Source organism: Pseudophryne corroboree, chromosome 10 (genome assembly GCF_028390025.1).
Source record: "Pseudophryne corroboree isolate aPseCor3 chromosome 10, aPseCor3.hap2, whole genome shotgun sequence".
NCBI lineage: Eukaryota > Metazoa > Chordata > Amphibia > Anura > Myobatrachidae > Pseudophryne > Pseudophryne corroboree.
This window is the reverse complement of record NC_086453.1, coordinates 29,852,665-29,873,248: the sequence shown is the minus strand read 5'-3', so window position 1 is coordinate 29,873,248 and position 20,584 is coordinate 29,852,665. Positions and strand designations below refer to the sequence as shown.

Sequence of the window (20,584 nt, the reverse complement as noted above, 5' to 3'; positions counted from 1 at the left end):
ATTGGCAAGTTTACGCTTCTCCTCCGACAATTTTATTTTTGGTTTTGGAGTCCTTTTTTTACTGATATTTGGTGTTTTGGATTTGACATGCTCTGTACTATGCCATTGGGCATCGGCCTTGGCAGACGACGTTGCTGGCATTTCATCGTCTCGGCCATGACTAGTGGCAGCAGCTTCAGCACGAGGTGGAAGTGGATCTTGATCTTTCCCTAATTTTGGAACCTCAACATTTTTGTTCTCCATATTTTAATGGGCACAACTAAAAGGCACCTCAGGTAAACAATGGAGATGGATGGATACTAGTATACAATTATGGATGGACTGCCGAGTGCCGACACAGAGGTAGCTACAGCCGTGGACTACCGTACTGTGTCTGCTGCTAATATAGACTGGATGATTGATAATGAGATGAAATCAATATATATATGTATGTATATATAATATCACTAGTACTGCAGCCGGACAGGTAGATAATATATTTATTAGGTATTGGTAATGATGACTGATGACGGACCTGCTGGACACTGTCAGCTCAGCAGCACCGCAGACTGCTACAGTAAGCTACTATACTATAGTAGTATGTACAAAGAAGAAAGAAAAAAAAAAAACCACGGGTAGGTGGTATACAATATTATATATATATATATATATATATATATTATATACAATTATATATATATTAAACTGGTGGTGATTGATTATTAAACTGGTGGTCAGGTCACGTTGCAACTTGCAACTAGTATTCCGAGTCCTAAGCAGACAATCACAAAATATATTATTATACTGGTGGTCAGTGTGGTCACAACAATGGCAGTGTGGCACTGACTCTGGCAGCAAAAGTGTGCACTGTACGTTATATGTACTCCTGAGTCCTGCTCTCAGACTCTAACTGCTCCCCACTGTCAGTGTCTCCCCCACAAGTCAGATAATACACTTACAGTCACACTATCTAATCTATAAATATCACTTCAGCAAGTAGTATAGTAGTATACAGTATAGTAGTACTCCTCCTAATAATGCTCCCCAAAATACTGTGTCTCTCTCTTCTCTAAACGGAGAGGACGCCAGCCACGTCCTCTGCCTATGACTCTATAAATATCACTTCAGCAAGTAGTAGAGTAGTATACAGTATAGTAGTACTCCTCCTAATAATGCTCCCCAAAATACTGTGTCTCTCTCTTCTCTAAACGGAGAGGACGCCAGCCACGTCCTCTCCCTATGACTCTATAAATATCACTTCAGCAAGTAGTAGAGTAGTATACAGTATAGTAGTACTCCTCCTAATAATGCTCCCCAAAATACTGTGTCTCTCTCTTCTCTAAACGGAGAGGACGCCAGCCACGTCCTCTCCCTATGACTCTATAAATATCACTTCAGCAAGTAGTAGAGTAGTATACAGTATAGTAGTACTCCTCCTAATAATGCTCCCCAAAATACTGTGTCTGAGTAGTATACAGTATAGTAGTACTCCTCCTAATAATGCTCCCCAAAATACTGTGTCTCTCTCTTCTCTAAACGGAGAGGACGCCAGCCACGTCCTCTCCCCCTATGACTCTATAATATCACTTCAGCAAGTAGTATAGTAGTATACAGTATAGTAGTACTCCTCCTAATAATGCTCCCCAAAATACTGTGTCTCTCTCTTCTCTAAACGGAGAGGACGCCAGCCACATCCTCTCCCTATGACTCTATAAATATCACTTCAGCAAGTAGTAGAGTAGTATACAGTATAGTAGTACTCCTCCTAATAATGCTCCCCAAAATAGTATACTGTGTCTCTCTCTTCTCTAAACGGAGAGGACGCCAGCCACGTCCTCTCCCTATGACTCTATAAATATCACTTCAGCAAGTAGTATAGTAGTATACAGTATAGTAGTACTCCTCCTAATAATGCTCCCCAAAATACTGTGTCTCTCTCTTCTCTAAACGGAGAGGACGCCAGCCACGTCCTCTCCCTATGACTCTATAAATATCACTTCAGCAAGTAGTAGAGTAGTATACAGTATAGTAGTACTCCTCCTAATAATGCTCCCCAAAATACTGTGTCTCTCTCTTCTCTAAACAGAGAGGACGCCAGCCACGTCCTCTCCCTATGACTCTATAAAAATCACTTCAGCAAGTAGTAGAGTAGTATACAGTATAGTAGTACTCCTCCTAATAATGCTCCCCAAAATACTGTGTCTCTCTCTTCTCTAAACGGAGAGGACGCCAGCCACGTCCTCTCCCTATGACTCTATAAATATCACTTCAGCAAGTAGTAGAGTAGTATACAGTATAGTAGTACTCCTCCTAATAATGCTCCCCAAAATACTGTGTCTCTCTCTTCTCTAAACGGAGAGGACGCCAGCCACGTCCTCTCCCTATGACTCTATAAATATCACTTCAGCAAGTAGTAGAGTAGTATACAGTATAGTAGTACTCCTCCTAATAATGCTCCCCAAAATACTGTGTCTGAGTAGTATACAGTATAGTAGTACTCCTCCTAATAATGCTCCCCAAAATACTGTGTCTCTCTCTTCTCTAAACGGAGAGGACGCCAGCCACGTCCTCTCCCTATGACTCTATAAATATCACTTCAGCAAGTAGTAGAGTAGTATACAGTATAGTAGTACTCCTCCTAATAATGCTCCCCAAAATACTGTGTCTGAGTAGTATACAGTATAGTAGTACTCCTCCTAATAATGCTCCCCAAAATACTGTGTCTCTCTCTTCTCTAAACGGAGAGGACGCCAGCCACGTCCTCTCCCTATGACTCTATAAATATCACTTCAGCAAGTAGTATAGTAGTATACAGTATAGTAGTACTCCTCCTAATAATGCTCCCCAAAATAGTATACTGTGTCTCTCTCTTCTCTAAACGGAGAGGACGCCAGCCACGTCCTCTCCCTATGACTCTATAAATATCACTTCAGCAAGTAGTATAGTAGTATACAGTATAGTAGTACTCCTCCTAATAATGCTCCCCAAAATACTGTGTCTCTCTCTTCTCTAAACGGAGAGGACGCCAGCCACGTCCTCTCCCTATGACTCTCAATGCACGTGTGAAAATGGCGGCGACGCGCGGCTCCTTATATAGAATCCGAGTCTCGCGAGAATCCGACAGCGGGATGATGACGTTCGGGCGTGCTCGGGTTAACCGAGCAAGGCGGGAGGATCCGAGCCTGCTCGGACCCGTGGAAAAAAGCCTAAGTTCGGGCGGGTTCGGATTCAGAGGAACCGAACCCGCTCATCCCTAGTCAAAACACACATATGGTCAACACAAGGTTTTGGGAATTTTTTCATATTTTTTTACTTTTTCCATCCTTGTCTATCCATGTCAATAATCATAACCTTTAGTATCCTTGTAGTGAGCAAAGCATTTAATGTACGTCTGAGCACCAGGCATTGGGGGTCATTCCAAGTTGATAGCTCGCTGGCTAGTTTTAGCAGCCGTGCAAACGCTATGCCGCCGCCCACTGGGGAGTGTATTTTAGCATAGCAGAAGTGCAAACGCATGTGCAGCCGAGTTCTGCAAAAACAGTTTGTGCAGTTTCTGAGTAGCTCTGAACCTACTCAGCGCTTGCGATCACTTCAGCCTATTCGTGTCCGGATTTGACGTCACACACCCGCCCAGCGAACGCCCAGTCACGCCTGCATTTTTTTCAGACACGCCTGCGTTTTTCCAAACACTCCCTGAAAACGGTCAGTTGACACTCAGAAACGCCCCCTTCCTGTAAATCTTCTAGCGGGTGCCAGTGCGAAGGAAAACTTCATAGAACCTGTGCAAAACCACAAAGGGCTGTGTACCCGTACATCGTGCGTGCGCATTGCGGGGCATATGCATGCACAGAAATGCAGATTTTTAGCCTGATCGCTGCGAACAACGGCAGCTAGCGATCAACTTGGAATGACCCCCTTTATGCAGCTCTGTGTGTTCTCCCCTCCCCCAACAGAATGACAACAATCAGGCACAGTGCACACAGCTCAAGCAATTCCCATCCCCCACCCTCCCCGATCACAGCAGTGGCAGCTCTGTGTGATAGCAATTACTTTACACAGTCACAGTGCACACAAAATAACTAATATTTTTTAAATGGACCAATGGGAAAGAATTATGCTGCAAAAATGTAAGAAATTGTAAATAAATAATTATGATGCTATATTTCTTAAACTGGAACCAGACTTCAACAGTGATTATGTGGCTGATAGGTACTGTATATCCCAAGTACACAGATGTTCAGTTGTCGCAATGGCGCGGTGATTAAGATCCAGCATGCAGGATAAATCTAATCAGATCGCCTGTCAGGGTCAGTGTTCACTGGCCCTGACAGATCGCTCAGCACACATCGTTGACACATTGCTCTGCAGCGCTGTGTACTGAGCAATCTTGCTGAGCGATCTAGCATCGCTCAGATCGCTCAGCACAGTCACCCCGTGTGTACTGTGTAGGCCCTTTTATACAGTAGATGCTGTGATGTCCACTCCCTACTCTCCTTTAAAGCATGGCACAGGCTCCCCTCACAGCCAAGAGTGCATTTCCTGAGCATTTTACATTATTTGACCAGTTATGAAGGAAGCTGAATCAATTATATTTTTAAATACATACCATATTTGTTTATTGCAAGGAACAAGAAATGTATAAAAATACTTTTGATATAGTAGCTGCACAGACTAAAGTTAGAAGCTGAAAACACTTAAATTGGAAGTGAATTATTCATTTCAAATCCCAGGCCATCCCCCAGACAGGATGTATGCTATCTATACCCTCCAAGGAATCTACTTCAAAGGCCTCACACACTGAGATTTTCACACCTACTGTTCACAATTAGGAATTGGACTCTAAAGCTACGGCATGATTGCTACTTTCCTGTGTTTAATTGGTCACTCACTGTAGTCTGTAAACAGATCTTTATTAATATGGGGTAATATGCTCTTTACTGTGCAGCTCCTTTATGGAGAATGTTTTTTAGCTTGTGTTTTGCTGTGTGGCTGCTAACATTACAATAAACTATCATTGTAATAGTAAACCACGTTTTCAATGTCATTGTACAGTAATGGCTCTAAAAAGCCACTGATCGCTGTAGGTCAGCAACAGACTTACTTTGTGAAAGAAGCTAGATTTTTTTTCAAAATTTTGGAGCACCCATCCATAGCCATGTTTTTGAAGTACCCAAGCACATGGTTCTGTACAGGGAGGAAGGGAGTAGGGGGGAAGGGAGAAGTTTGTAACTGTTACTGATAGTCAGAGGGAGAGGGTTATGAGTCATATGGAAATAGAAAGTAAAAGGAAGAGAAACACTGAGAGACAGAGTTAGGGGGAGAGCGATAGAGTCAGGAGGAAAGAGCGACAAAATCAGGGGAAAGAGACACAGAGATAGTTAAGGGGAGAGAGATAGAGTTAGATGGTGAGACAAAAGTCATATGGAGAGAGAAAGTGACACAGTCATGTGAGAGAGATAAAGTCTAGGAGAAAGAAAATTAGAGGGTGGTAGACACTGAGAGACAGCATCACGGGAGTGCAATAGAGTCAGGAGGAGAGAGCGACAAAGTCATGGGACAGAGACACAGAGAGATAGTTTAGGGTAGAGAGATAGAGTCAAGAAGAGAGCAATAGAGTTAGAGGGAGAGATACATAGTTTGATGGAGAGACAAAGTGAGACAGAGTCATATGAGAGAGATAGAGTCAGAAGGAGAGAGATAAAGTCTAGGAGAAATACAATTAGAGGGTGGTAGACACTGAGAGACGGAGTCAAGGGGAGAGCGATAGAGTCAGGAGGAGAGAGCGACAAATTCAGGGGTCAGAGACACCGAGAGAAAGGGAGAGAGATAGAGTCAATGAGAGAGAGCGATAGAATTAGAGAGACAAAGTTTGATGGAGAGACAAAGTGAGACAGTCATGTGAGAGAGTAAGAGGGAGAGAGATAAAGTCTAGGAGAAAGAAAATCAAAGGGTGGGAGACACTGAGAGATAGAGTCAGGGGGAGAGCTATAGAGTTAGGAGGAGAGAGTGACAAATTCAGGGGACAGAGACATAGAGAGATAGTCAACGGGAGAGAGACAGAGTCAAGGAGAGAGAGCTATAGAGTTATAGGGAGAGAGACAAAGTTTGATGAAGGTACAGAGTCATGTGAGAGAGAAACAGTCAGGGGGAGAGAGATAAAGTCTAAAAGAAAGAAAATCAGAGGGTGGGAGACACTGAGAGATAGAGTCAGGGGGAGCGCGATAGAGTCAGGAGGAGGTAGCGACAAATTCAGGGGACAGAGACACAGAGATAGTTAAGGGGAGAGAGATAGAGTAAAGGAGAGTGATAGAGTTAGAGGGAGAGAGACAGTCAGATGGAGAGAGACACTGAGACAGAGTCATGTGGAAGGAGATAAAGTATAGGAGAAAGAAAATCAGAGGGTGGGAGACACAGAGACAGAGTTAGGGGAGAGCGATAGAGTCAGGAGTAGAGAGCAACAAAGTCAGGGGACAGAACTAGAGAGATAGTTAAGGGGAGAGAGATAGAGTTGGTTGGAGAGAGAAAGTCAGATGGAGAGAGACAGTGAGACAGAGTCACATGAGAGAGATAGAGTCAGGGGAGAGAGATAAAGTCTACTAGAAAGACAAAATCAGAGGGTGGGAGTCACAGAGACAGAGTCAGGGGGAGAGCGATAGAGTCAGGAGGAGAGAGCAACAAAGTCATGGGACAGAGACACAGAGAGACAGTAAAGGGGAGAGAGATAGAGTCAAGGAGAGATAGAGTTAGATGGAGAGAGACAAAGTGAGACAGAGTCATGTGAGAGAGATAGAGTCAGAAGGAGAGAGATAAAGTCTAGGAGAAAGAAAATCAAAGGGTGGGAGACACTGAGAGACAGTCAGGGGGAGAGCGATAGAGTTAGGAGGAGAGTGACAAATTCAGGGGACAGAGATATAGAGAGATAGTTAAGGGGAGAGAGATAGTTAAGGAGATAGAGTGATAGAGTTATAGGGAGAGAGACAAAGTTTGATGGAGATACAGAGTCATGTGAGAGAGAAATAGTCAGGGGGAGAGAGATAAAGTCTAGGAGAAAGAAAATCAGAGGGTGGGAGACACTGAGAGACAGAGTCAGGGGGAGGCCGATAGAGTCCGGAGGAGATAGCAACAAATTCAGGGGACAGAGACACAGAGATAGTTAAGGGGAGAGATAGAGTAAAGGAGAGAGCGATAGAGTTAGAGGGAGAGAGACAGTCAGATGGCGAGAGACACTGAGAGAGTCATGTGAGAAAGACAGAGTCAGGAGGAAGGACATAAAGTCTAAGAGAAAGAAAATCAGAGGGTGGGAGACACAGAGACAGAGTTAGGGGGAGAGCGATAGAGTCAGGAGGAGAGAACGACAAAGTCAGGGGACAGAGACACAGAAAGAAAGTAAGGGGAGAGATATAGAGTCAATGAGAGAGATAAAGTTAGAGAGAGAGAGAAAGTCAGATGGAGAGAGACAGTGTGACAGAGTCATGTGAGAGATAGAGTCAGGGGAGAGAGACAAAGTCTTCTAGAAAGACAAAATTAGATGGTGGAAGACACTGAGAGACAGAGTCAGGGAAGAAAGAGTCAGGAGGAAAGAGATACAGTAGAGTCAAAGGGAGAGAGACAAACTTAGAGGGAGAATGACACACAGAGACAGAGTCAGGAGAGAGACAGAATCAGAGTTGGCTGGTTGGAACAATATCATTCAATGTACAGTATGAACAGCTTTAGCAATGAATTCAAAGCAGGTCTCTTCCTCCACACCCCCTCCCTGATCACAGCCAGCAGTGGCTCTGTGTGCCCCTCCCTCACAATAATCGGAGTGAAAGTAATCCCAATACCCTGTTTGCCATTCCTAAAAAAAAATTCTTCTGAACAAAGCAGCTTATATTTAAATTATATTTTTAAGAATTAAAATTTATATAAAAGAAAGTTGCTTTCCTGGGGTTCGAACCTGGGTTCTTAGTTTACTAAATCAAAGCATTAGTCCACTAGACTACCTTGGTGTCTGGTAGTCATTCTTCATTTGTCCTCTTTCTGTAATTGGAAAAAATATTTTCTAGACCAAATGTACTATATGTGGAAAGCTACGTTACATGATGCACTGGCCACCCAGTGGTGAAACTATGAATTGTCATGGCACAACATCATGGCAGAACAACACAATGAACTTATGTCCTGCCAAATTGACTGCCATGGCACTCTTTTCAGAAAGGTAATCGTGGACACATCTGTATATCTATATACTATATTTATATATTTTTCAACTTCCTGTATGTTGCTTGTAAAACATACATGTCCTCATACACCTACAGTATTCCTTTTGCTTGAAACGTCTGGTGCAATTACCACGCTGCATACTATTTACTCAATTTTACTATATTTTCCAGCTAATTTTCCATTCATTGTATTACTTTCTCCTCATTTTTGTGTATTAGTTGCAAACTCTGTGGTGTGATAAATGGGGCTTATGATTGCAATGTGAAGATAGTTGTGGACACATCTGTATAAGTAGTGGTTTAGTATATATATTTACATTCTGTAACATACAGTAAGTCCAGTGGCCGCTCCAGAGGTTGTGCTGCAGCACAGTCCAAAACTCAAATAGGGGAACCACACCTACTGCCACCCCAACTGCTGACAAACATCACCAGCCAGGACTCAGTGGCAGCTGCTGTGGCTCCTGTATTTGAACTTTTGCAATCTGCTGCAGCCCCACCTCTGCACTTAGCACTGCAAAATGTAAGTCTGATTTTCTTTAAAAAATGTTTTCCTGTCACATTGACACTATCTGGAAGCCTGTAAGTGTTTATCTGTGCTGCTGTCATAAAAATGATTAATAGTATTAACAACTGATGGCAGTTCTCAATAATACTAAAGTCGGGTACACACTAAGTGATTAATCAGACAATATATTGTTCAGACGAGGATTGCAACAAAATATCAGCCACGTTGGTCAGTGTGTACCCGTGATCACGTGCTACTGTGTGTCATGTTGGGTATTAGGGCATTACTAATGTGTGGCATGATGTGTGAGGAATATTGCTGTTTGGAATTATGTGTATAAGGGGCGATACTACTGTGGCATTATGTGTATAAGGTGAACTACTGTGTGGTATAACATGTATAATGGGCACTACTGTGTGGTCTAATGTGAATAAGGGGCACTACTAGGAGGCATAATGTGTATAAGGTAAAGGGGTACTACTGTGTGGCATAATGTGAATAAGGAGCAATAGAGTGTGGTCTAATGTGAATAAGGAAACAGAAAATATACAGGCAGCGCTACTGATGAAGTGATTGGAATAGAACAATATTAAATAATATAACAATTTATTATAGTAAAAACAATAAAACTGCTAAAATTAGCAATTACTCTCCTCACAATTGTAAAGAATAAAATACATACACCACTTTCAATTAATATTTCTGTATGTAATGGGATCACTTGGTGTCTGTTCCTATATATTATGCCCAGATAAGTTCACTAATTCCATAGAGGCTTGATTAGAATAGCACAGTTCGGTTGTTTAGATATTTACCGGTCACCACTTTAGAGGTGGAAAGGCTTCCATACATGAGAGTCCATGATAGATTTAGAATGTCCTCATTTGTGTTGGTGAGTGCTGAAGATATCCTCTTGTTGCTGCACGGCAAGCTGGTAGTGGATCCGGGACTGGTTCAGACACACGCTGGTGATCGCCAAAACTGAGGTGGTGTGAAACAGGGGTGTCCTGATGCGTTTCGCTGCTCCCCAAAAAGTTTAGCAGCTTTATCAAAGGATCCTTTTATTGTTTTTACTATAATAAATTGTTATATTATTTAATATTGTTCTATTCCAATCACTTCATCAGTAGCGCTGCCTGTATATTTTCTGTTTTCTGGGTTTTTACGGGAGTGACCCTTCTGTTCATGTGGCAGCTGCTTGGTGCAGCAATCTCATAACAAGTGCCTGTTCTTCTTGCTAAGGAGCCCTTTACTAATGTGAATAAGGGCCACTACTGTGAGGCATAATGTGTATAAGATAAAGGGGTACTACTTTGTGGCATAATGGGAATAAAGGACACTACTGTGTAAATGGGGCATACTATTGTGTAATGTGAATAAGGTTACACTACTGTGTGGTACAGGGACGTGTGGTGAGGTAAATGGCTGGGGAAGCACTGGCTACTACCAGAGACAGATTTACACACAGTATATGAGGCCAAGGGTTCGTGTGGGCATTATATACAGCTGGAAATTTGGTGAGTTTTGATCAGAGATGTGCAGAAAACATGGGCACCTGCCTTAGACTTTTTACTCTAGAGTTTTGACTATAAAAATTATTAGAATAATACAAAGAAGATATTTCTATTATATTCTTTGTATTTTTCATATACTTTATATAGTGAAAACTCTGGTGTATATGATAGTATGACAGGAAAGGCTCTGCCTCACCTGCCTCACCCCACCACACATCACTGATGTGGTGTCATTTGAATTGGGGGTACTATTGTGTGGCCATGACCCTTCCGAGCAAGACCATGCTAAAGGAATGTGTTTCCCTAATTAAAATATGGGTGGTGGGGGCACCAATGCTCTTACTGGCACAGGGCAACAACATGTCTAGTTATGGCTTTGTGGAGTGAGGAGTGATGGGTGTTGCTGGCTGCTGCTGTTAGCCATGCTGTTGGGTGATGGGTGCTGTGGTGGGAGAGAGGTCCTTGTTTAGTGGCAGAAATAGCAGCAGTGCTGGAGGCACAAGCCAAAATCTTGCCTGGGGCATCAAATTGGCTAGGGCCAGCTCTGGGAAGCATACAGAAGCAGCCTGTGCTCCACATCACTGAGACGTCACTCACCTCTGAATTACACCTAAGAGTAATTTTTAGTTAACTGTATTAATGTACTGTATTACTGTACTGTATTAGTGTACTGTGTTAGTGTACTGTATTAGTGTACTGTATTAGTGTGTTCTGTGTTAGTGTACTGTATTAGTGTACTGTATTAGTGTGTACTATGTTAGTGTACTGTATTAGTGTACTGTGTTAGTGTACTGTATTAGTGTACTGTTTTAGTGTACTGTATTAGTGTACTGTATTAGTGTGTACTGTATTAGTGTACTGTATTAGTGTACTGTGTTAGTGTACTGTATTAGTGTACTGTTTTAGTGTACTGTATTAGTGTGTACTGTATTAGTGTACTATATTAGCGTACTGTGTTAGCATACAGTATTATCGTAATGTGTTAGTGTACTGTATTGGTGTACTGTATTAGTGTACTGTGTTAGTGTACTGTATTAGTGTACTATATTAGTGTACTACATTAGTGTACTGTGTTAGTGTACTGTATTAGCGTACTGTGTTAGTGTACTGTATTAGTGTACTATATTAGTGTACTATATTAGTGTACTGTGTTAGTGTACTGTATTAGCGTACTGTGTTAGTGTACTGCATTAGTGTACTGTGTTAGTGTACTGTATTGGTATACTGTATTAGTGTACTGTGTTAGTGTACTGTATTAGTGTGCTCTGCTAGTGTACTGTATTATTGTGCTCTGCAAGTGTACTGTATTTGTGTACTTAATTAGTGTTCTGTGTTAGTGTACTCTATTAGCGTACTGTGTTAGTGTACTGTATTAGTGGATTGTATTAGTGGACTGTATTAGTGGAGTGTGTTAGTGGACTGTATTAGTGTACTATAATTAGAAAAATATAATTAGCAATGCTGCAAAATGTATCCTCATAGCACAAATACTGTTCTGTGATGGTACGCTAGTATCTTATAGCAGCAATCTGAATAGGATGACTACAAAAACTTAGGAAACAGATTCTGTACAATTTATTTAGGAAACAAACTGTAAAACATACGTGTAGGAAAGATCCTCTGTCATGTTATTTAAGGTCCTGTTCTCCAAGGAGTTATTGTCCCATTATCTAAAGAAGGGGTCCTCGTGACTGCTTTTCCACTATAAACAGAATGATACTATTTAGAATAAACTTAGTAAATCTAATAGGAACAGTGTAAATACCAGAGATACATTTTTTTTTTTTAAAGTCAGCATTTCAAAACATGGACTCGTCATATACAGTAACAGAATTAATTTGGCCATACAGTGTACGATAATCATTTAAATGACTTATCTGAACAATTATCATGCATGGTAATGTCTGCTGGTCAGGGCGGAAAAAAGGTCTGTATTATTCAGTTGCGTTTTCATCCTGTCCCTGTCGGTTGGTGTGCAACATGATCATGCAGAGTATGGACATCTTAATTCAAATTTTTTAGAGATTATTTACTGAGATTACTACGTAGAATATGCATATTATTATTATCATCATCATCATCATCGTTTAAATAGAATGTCTTGGCAAAATCTGATTTTCTAAACTGAACCCTCCTCTTGCCAACGGGGCCAGATTAACAATAGGGCCAGATGGAGTTTTAGCTCCTGGCCTCCACATAACATTAGGCCTGTCATCATGACAGAATGTTGAATACCAGCCACCAGCTGGCCACACGGTTGGCGATATATCATAGGTATTCAAATTGTATTTCTTTTCTCACAAAATGATTAAATTTGTATCATTTTAGATAGCTAGAGCAGTGATTTTCAACCTTTTTTTACTTGCAGCACACCGAACAATATTTTAAAATTGCCATGGCACACCATCAGTTCCCCACAGAAAAAAACAAAAGACACACATTGGCCCTCATAGTAAAATAAAATCCACACATACATTGGCCTACACAGAAAAAACAATCACATTGATCCCCACATGAATTATTCACATTGGGGGTCATTTCGAGTTGTTCGCTCGTTATTTTTTTAACGGAGCGAATAGTCGCTAATGCGCATGCGCCAAGTAAATTTGCTATGCAGTTAGGAATTTTACTCACGGCATTACGAGGTTTTTTCTTCGTTCTGGTGATCGTAATGTGATTGACAGGAAGTGGGTGTTTCTGGGCGGAAACAGGCCGTTTTATGGGTGTGTGCGAAAAAACGCTACCGTTTCTGGGAAAAACGTGGGAGTGGCTGGAGAAACGGAGGAGTGTCTGGCCGAACGCTGGGTGTGTTTGTGACGTCAAACTAGGAACGACAAGCACTGAACTGATCGCAGTTGCCGAGTAAGTCTGGAGCTACTCAAAAACTGCTAAGAAGTGTCTATTCGCAATTCTGCTAATCTTTCGTTCGCAATTTTAATATGCTAAGATTCACTCCCGGTAGGCGGCGGCTTAGCGTGTGCAAAGCTGCTAAAAGCAGCTTGCGAGCAAACAACTCGGAATGACCCCCATTGTTCCCCCCATAAATCCTTGTTCTCCCCACATAAATCCTATTGTTCCCCACAGGAGAACCCCCCCCAAAAAAAATATTAGCCCCTACTGGTCAGCTGTCCTCCTCCCTGTCCCTCAGTGGCGGGGGTTGTTCATAGTGGAGTGTTGCAAATACTGAGCAGCGGGCGGTCGGGCAGGTGTGGAAGTGGGTGGGCAAGGAAAGCTGTGTATGCAGGCAGGAACTGGAAGATGTGTATGCAGGCGGGTGGGCTGGCTGGTTGGTGAGATACGGCGGCCGTGACCTATGATATCACACCGCCGCGTCTTCAAGGCATACGTCATGGCCGGAGCACAACTGATCCTCTAAGAAGAGCCCGGGCCAACAGTTCACTCTGAAGGTGCAGGAAGCTGCTCTGGCTCTGCGGCACACCTTGCAACTGGTCGCGGCACACTAGTGTGCCACGGCACACTGGTTGAAAAAGCCTGAGCTAGAGAGACACTCTAGTATCTTTAATAACTGTCTCCACTGAGGTGGTGGCCATTTTGGGAGGGACGTTTTCAATTGAAGCTTGCAGCATCATCTCCCCCCTACTGGGAGGGGGCGGGGCTACACGGTACCAGGCTGGCTGATACCACACCACAGGAGAATGATGTGCAACATCTCCTGCCAGCCTGTGATAGGTAAGTTGAGGGAGAGTGAGTAAGAGAGAGAAAGTGTGTGTGTGTGTGTGTGTGTGTGTGAGTGTGTGTGTGTGTGTGTGTGTGTGTGTGTGTGTGTGTGTGAGTGTATGTATGTATGTATGTATGTATGTGTGTGTGTCTGACTGTGTGTGTGTGGTCATTATGTGTAAGCTGTGCTACTATTGGAGGCATGTATAAGCGGCATCACTACAGGGAGCAGTTTGTATTTAAGCGTCACAGCTACTGGGGGCAGTATGTGTGTAAGCGGCACCGCCATTGTGGGGCATTATGTGTATAAGCAGCACCGCTACTGGGGGCATTAATATGGTGCAAGGGGCATTAATATAGTGTTGCTCTGTATGTGCACAGGATTTATGTATTTATTTTTTAAATATATATTTATTTATTTTACTTTATATATATATATATATATATATATATATATATATATATATTAGTGATGTGCACTGGAAATTTTTCGGGTTTTGTGTTTTGCTTTTGGATTTGGTTCCGCGGCCGTGTTTTGGATTCGGACGCGTTTTGGCAAAACCTCCCTGAAAATTTTTTGTCGGATTCGTCTGTGTTTTGGATTCGGGTGTTTTTTTTTACAAAAAACCCTCAAAAACAGCTTAAATCATAGAATTTGGGGGTCATTTTGATCCCATAGTATTATTAATCTCAACAACCATAATTTCCACTCATTTTCAGTAGTGATGTGCACCGGACATTTTTCGGGTTTTGTGTTTGGATTCGGTTCCGCGGCCGTGTTTTGGATTCGGACGCGTTTTGGCAAAACCTCCCTGAAAATTTTTTGTCGGATTCGGGTGTGTTTTGGATTCGGGTGTTTTTTAGAAAAAACCCTCAAAAACAGCTGAAAATCATAGAATTTGGGGGTAATTTTGATCCCACAGTATTATTAACCTCAATAACCATAATTTCCACTCATTTCCAGTCTATTCTGAACACCTCACACCTCACAATATTATTTTTAGTCCTAAAATTTGCACCAAGGTCGCTGGATGACTAAACTAAGCGACCCAAGTGGCCGACACAAACACCTGGCCCATCTAGGAGTGGCACTGCAGTGTCAGACAGGATGGCAGATTAAAAAAATAGTCCCCAAACAGCACATGATGTAATGAAAAAAAGAGGCGCAATGAGGTAGCTGTGTGACTAAGCTAAGCGACCCAAGTGGCCGACACAAACACCTGGCCCATCTAGGAGTGGCACTGCAGTGTCAGACAGGATGGCAGATTAAAAAAATAGTCCCCAAACAGCACATGATGCAAAGAAAAAAAGAGGCGCAATGAGGTAGCTGTGTGACTAAGCTAAGCGACCCAAGTGGCCGAAACAAACACCTGGCCCATCTAGGAGTGGCACTGCAGTGTCAGACAGGATGGCAGATTAAAAAAATAGTCCCCAAACAGCACATGATGCAAAGAAAAAAAGAGGCGCAATGAGGTAGCTGTGTGACTAAGCTAAGCGACCCAAGTGGCCGACACAAACACCTGGACCATCTAGGAGTGGCACTGCAGTGTCAGACAGGATGGCAGATTAAAAAAATAGTCCCCAAACAGCACATGATGCAAAGAAAAAAAGAGGCGCAATGAGGTAGCTGTGTGACTAAGCTAAGCGACCTAAGTGGCCGACACAAACACCTGGCCCATCTAGGAGTGGCACTGCAGTGTCAGGCAGGATGGCACTTCAAAAAAATAGTCCCCAAACAGCACATGATGCAAACAGGTGTCTCCCTGGGTGCCTGACTTAAACAAACCACCTCACCATCAGAATCCTCCTTGTCAATTTCCTCCCCAGCGCCAGCAACACCCATATCCTCATCCTGGTGTACTTCAACAGTGACATCTTCAATTTGACTATCAGGAGCTGGACTGCGGGTGCTCCTTCCAGCAATTGCAGGGGACATGCAAATGGTGGAAGGCGCAACCTATTCCCGTCCAGTGTTGGGAAGGTCAGGCATCGCACCGACACAATTGGACTCTCCTTGGGGATTTGTGATTTAGAAGAATGCACAGTTCTTTGCTGTGCTTTTGCCATCTTAACTCTTTTAAGTTTTCTAGCAGGAGGATGACTGCTTCCATCCTCAGGTGAAGCTGAACCACTAGCCTTGAACATAGGCCAGGGCCTCAGCCGTTCCTTGCCACTCCGTGTCGTAAATGGCACATTGGCAAGTTTACGCTTCTCCTCAGACGATTTTGATTTAGATTTTTGGGTCATTTTACTGAGCTTTATTTTTTTGGATTTTACATGCTCTCTACTATGACATTGTGCATCGGCCTTGGCAGACGACGTTGATGGCATTTCATCGTCTCGGCCATGACTATTGGTAGCAGCTTCAGCACGAGGTGGAAGTGGATCTTGATCTTTCCCTATTTTACCCTCCACATTTTTGTTCTCCATTTTTTAATGTGTGGAATTATATGCCAGTAATAGATCAACGTATAATACTGGTGGTCACTGGTCAGCAAAACTCTGCACTGTACTCCTCCTATATAATATACTGGTGGTCCCCAGTCCCCACAATAAAGCAGTGTGAGCACAGATATATGCAGCACACTGAGCACAGATATGGAGCGTTTTTCAGGCAGATAACGTATAATACTGGTGGTCACTGGTCAGCAAAACTCTGCACTGTACTCCTCCTATATAATATACTGGTGGTCCCCAGTCCCCACAATAAAGCAGTGTGAGCACAGATATATGCAGCACACTGAGCACAGATATGGAGCGTTTTTCAGGCAGAGAACGTATAATACTGGTGGTCACTGGTCAGCAAAACTCTGCACTGTACTCCTCCTATATAATATACTGGTGGTCCCCAGTCCCCACAATAAAGCAGTGTGAGCACAGATATATGCAGCACACTGAGCACGGATATGGAGCGTTTTTTCAGGCAGAGAACGTATAATACTGGTGGTCACTGGTCAGCAAAACTCTGCACTGTACTCCTCCTATATAATATACTGGTGGTCCCCAGTCCCCACAATAAAGCAGTGTGAGCACAGATATATGCAGCACACTGAGCACAGATATGGAGCGTTTTTCAGGCAGAGAACGTATAATACTGGTGGTCACTGGTCAGCAAAACTCTGCACTGTACTCCTCCTATATAATATACTGGTGGTCCCCAGTCCCCACAATAAAGCAGTGTGAGCACAGATATATGCAGCACACTGAGCACAGATATGGAGCGTTTTTCAGGCAGAGAACGTATAATACTGGTGGTCACTGGTCAGCAAAACTCTGCACTGTACTCCTCCTATATAATATACTGGTGGTCCCCAGTCCCCACAATAAAGCAGTGTGAGCACAGATATATGCAGCACACTGAGCACAGATATGGAGCGTTTTTCAGGCAGAGAACGTATAATACTGGTGGTCACTGGTCAGCAAAACTCTGCACTGTACTCCTCCTATATAATATACTGGTGGTCCCCAGTCCCCACAATAAAGCAGTGTGAGCACAGATATATGCAGCACACTGAGCACAGATATGGAGCGTTTTTCAGGCAGAGAACGTATAATACTGGTGGTCACTGGTCAGCAAAACTCTGCACTGTACTCCTCCTATATAATATACTGGTGGTCCCCAGTCCCCACAATAAAGCAGTGTGAGCACAGATATATGCAGCACACTGAGCACAGATATGGAACATTTTTCAGGCAGAGAACGTATAATACTGGTGGTCACTGGTCACTGGTCAGCAAAACTCTGCACTGTACTCCTCCTATATAATACTGGTGGTCCCCAGTCCCCACAATAAAGCAGTGTGAGCACAGATATATGCAGCACACTGAGCACAGATATGGAGCGTTTTTCAGGCAGAGAGCGTATAATACTGGTGGTCACTGGTCAGCAAAACTCTGCACTGTACTCCTCCTATAATACTGCTGGTCCCCAGAATAAAGATATTTGCAGCCCCCTGAAACAAAGTGAGAGGACGCCAGCCATGTCCTCTCACTATCATTTCCAATGCACGAGTGAAATATGGCGGCGACGCGCGGCTCCTTATATAGAATCAGAATCTCGCGAGAATCCGACAGCGGGATGATGACGTTCGGGCGCGCTTGGGTTAACCGAGCAAGGCAGGAGGATCCGAGTCGCTCAGACCCGTGAAAAAAAAGGTGAAGTTCGGGCGGGTTCGGATCCCGAGGATCCGAACCCGCTCATCAATAATTTTCAGTCTATTCTGAACACCTCACACCTCACAATATTATTTTTAGTCCTAAAATTTGCATTGAGGTCGCTGGATGACTAAGCTAAGCGACCCAAATGGCCGACACAAACACCTGGCCCATCTAGGAGTGGCACTGCAGTGTCAGACAGGATGGCACTTCAAAAAAATAGTTCCCAAACAGCACATGATGCAAAGAAAAAAAGAGGCGCAATGAGGTAGCTGTGTGACTAAGCTAAGCGACACAAGTGGCCGACACAAACACCTGGCCCTTCTAGGAGTGGCACAGCAGTGTCAGACAGGATGGCACTTCAAAAAAATAGTCCCCAAACAGCACATGATGCAAAGAAAAAAAGAGGCGCAATGAGGTAGCTGTGTGATTAAGCTAAGCGACCACAAGTGGTCGACACAAACACCTGGCCCATCTAGGAGTGGCACTGCAGTGTCAGACAGGATGGCACTTCAAAAAAAAAGTCCCCAAACAGCACATGATGCAAAGAAAAAAAGAGGTGCAATGAGGTAGCTGTGTGACTAAACTAAGCGACCCTAGTGGCCGACACAAACACCTGGCCCATCTAGGAGTTGCACTGCAGTGTCAGACAGGATGGCACTTCAAAAAAATAGTCCCCAAACAGCACATGATGCAAAGAAAAAAAGAGGCGCAATGAGGTAGCTGTGTGACTAAGCTAAGCGACCCAAGTGGCCGACACAAACACCTGGCCCATCTAGGAGTGGCACTGCAGTGTCAGACAGGATGGCAGATTTAAAAAATAGTCCCCAAACAGCACATGATGCAAAGAAAAAAAGAGGTGCACCAAGGTCGCTGGATGGCTAAGCTAAGCGACACAAGTGGCCGACACAAACACCTGGCACATCTAGGAGTGGCACTGCAGTGTCAGACAAGATGGCACTTCAAAAAATAGTCCCCAAACAGCACATGATGCAAAGAAAAATGAAAGAAAAAAGAGGTGCAAGATGGAATTGTCCTTGGGCCCTCCCACCCACCCTTATGTTGTATAAACAGGACATGCACACTTTAACAAACCCATCATTTCAGTGACAGGGTCTGCCACACGACTATGACTGAAATGACTGGATGGTTTGGCCCCCCACCAAAAAAAGAAGCAATCAATCAATCTCTCCTTGCACAAACTGGCTCTACAGAGGCAAGATGTCCACCTCCTCCTCTTCCTCCGATTCATCACCCCTTTCACTGTGTACATCCCCCTCCTCACAGATTATTAATTTGTCCCCACTGGAATCCACCATCTCAGGTCCCTGTGTACTTTCAGGAGGCAATTGCTAGTGAATGTCTCCACGGAGGAATTGATTATAATTCATTTTGATGAACATCATCTTCTCCACATTTTCTGGAAGTAACCTCGTACGCCGATTGCTGACAAGGTGAGCGGCTGCACTAAACACTCTTTCGGAGTACACACTGGAGGGGGGGCAACTTAGGTAAAATAAAGCCAGTTTGTGTAAGGGCCTCCAAATTGCCTCTTTTTCCTGCCAGTATACGTACAGACTGTCTGACGCGCCTACTTGGATGCGGTCACTCATATAATCCTCCACCATTCTTTCAATGGTGACAGAATCATATGCAGTGACAGTAGACGATATGTCAGTAATCGTTGGCAGGTCCTTCAGTCCGGACCAGATGTCAGCAGTCGCTCCAGACTGCCCTGCATCACCGCCAGCGGGTGGGCTCGGAATTCTTAGCCTTTTCCTCGCACCCCCAGTTGCGGGAGAATGTGAAGGAGGAGCTGTTGACGGGTCACGTTCCGCTTGACTTGACAATTTTCTCACCAGCAGGTCTTTGAACCTCTGCAGACTTGTGTCTGCCGGAAAGAGAGATACAACGTAGGTTTTAAATCTAGGATCGAGCACGGTGGCCAAAATGTAGTGCTCTGATTTCAACAGATTGACCACCCGTGAATCCTGGTTAAGCGAATTAAGGGCTCCATCCACAAGTCCCACATGCCTAACGGAATCGCTCTGTTTTAGCTCCTCCTTCAATGTCTCCAGCTTCTTCTGCAAAAGCCTGATGAGGGGAATGACCTGACTCAGGCTGGCAGTGTCTGAACTGACTTCACGTGTGGCAAGTTCAAAGGGTTGCAGAACCTTGCACAACGTTGAAATCATTCTCCACTGCGCTTGAGTCAGGTGCATTCCCCCTCCTTTACCTATATTGTAGGCAGATGTATAGGCTTGAATGGCCTTTTGCTGCTCCTCCATCCTCTGAAGCATATAGAGGGTTGAATTCCACCTCGTTACCACCTCTTGCTTCAGATGATGGCAGGGCAGGTTCAGGACTGTTTGCTGGTACTCCAGTCTTCGGCACGCGGTGACTGAATGCCGAAAGTGGCCCGCAATTCTTCGGGCCACCGACAGCATCTCTTGCACGCCCCTGTCGTTTTTTAAATAATTCTGCACCACCAAATTCAATGTATGTGCAAAACATGGGACGTGCTGGAATTTGCCCAGATGTAATGC

General features: G+C 43.7%; 1 protein-coding gene across 1 annotated transcript in view; it reads right to left on the bottom strand.

Annotated features, from left to right (window-relative positions):
* The window catches only part of LOC134965872 (C3a anaphylatoxin chemotactic receptor-like), a 30,639-nt gene extending 18,736 nt beyond the window's left edge, over positions 1-11,903 (bottom strand). The window contains exon 1 of the mRNA XM_063942258.1: positions 11,810-11,903. The gene's annotated coding sequence lies outside the window, so the exon portion shown is untranslated. The remainder of the gene's footprint in view (positions 1-11,809) is intronic.
* Between the last annotated feature and the right edge of the window lie 8,681 nt (positions 11,904-20,584).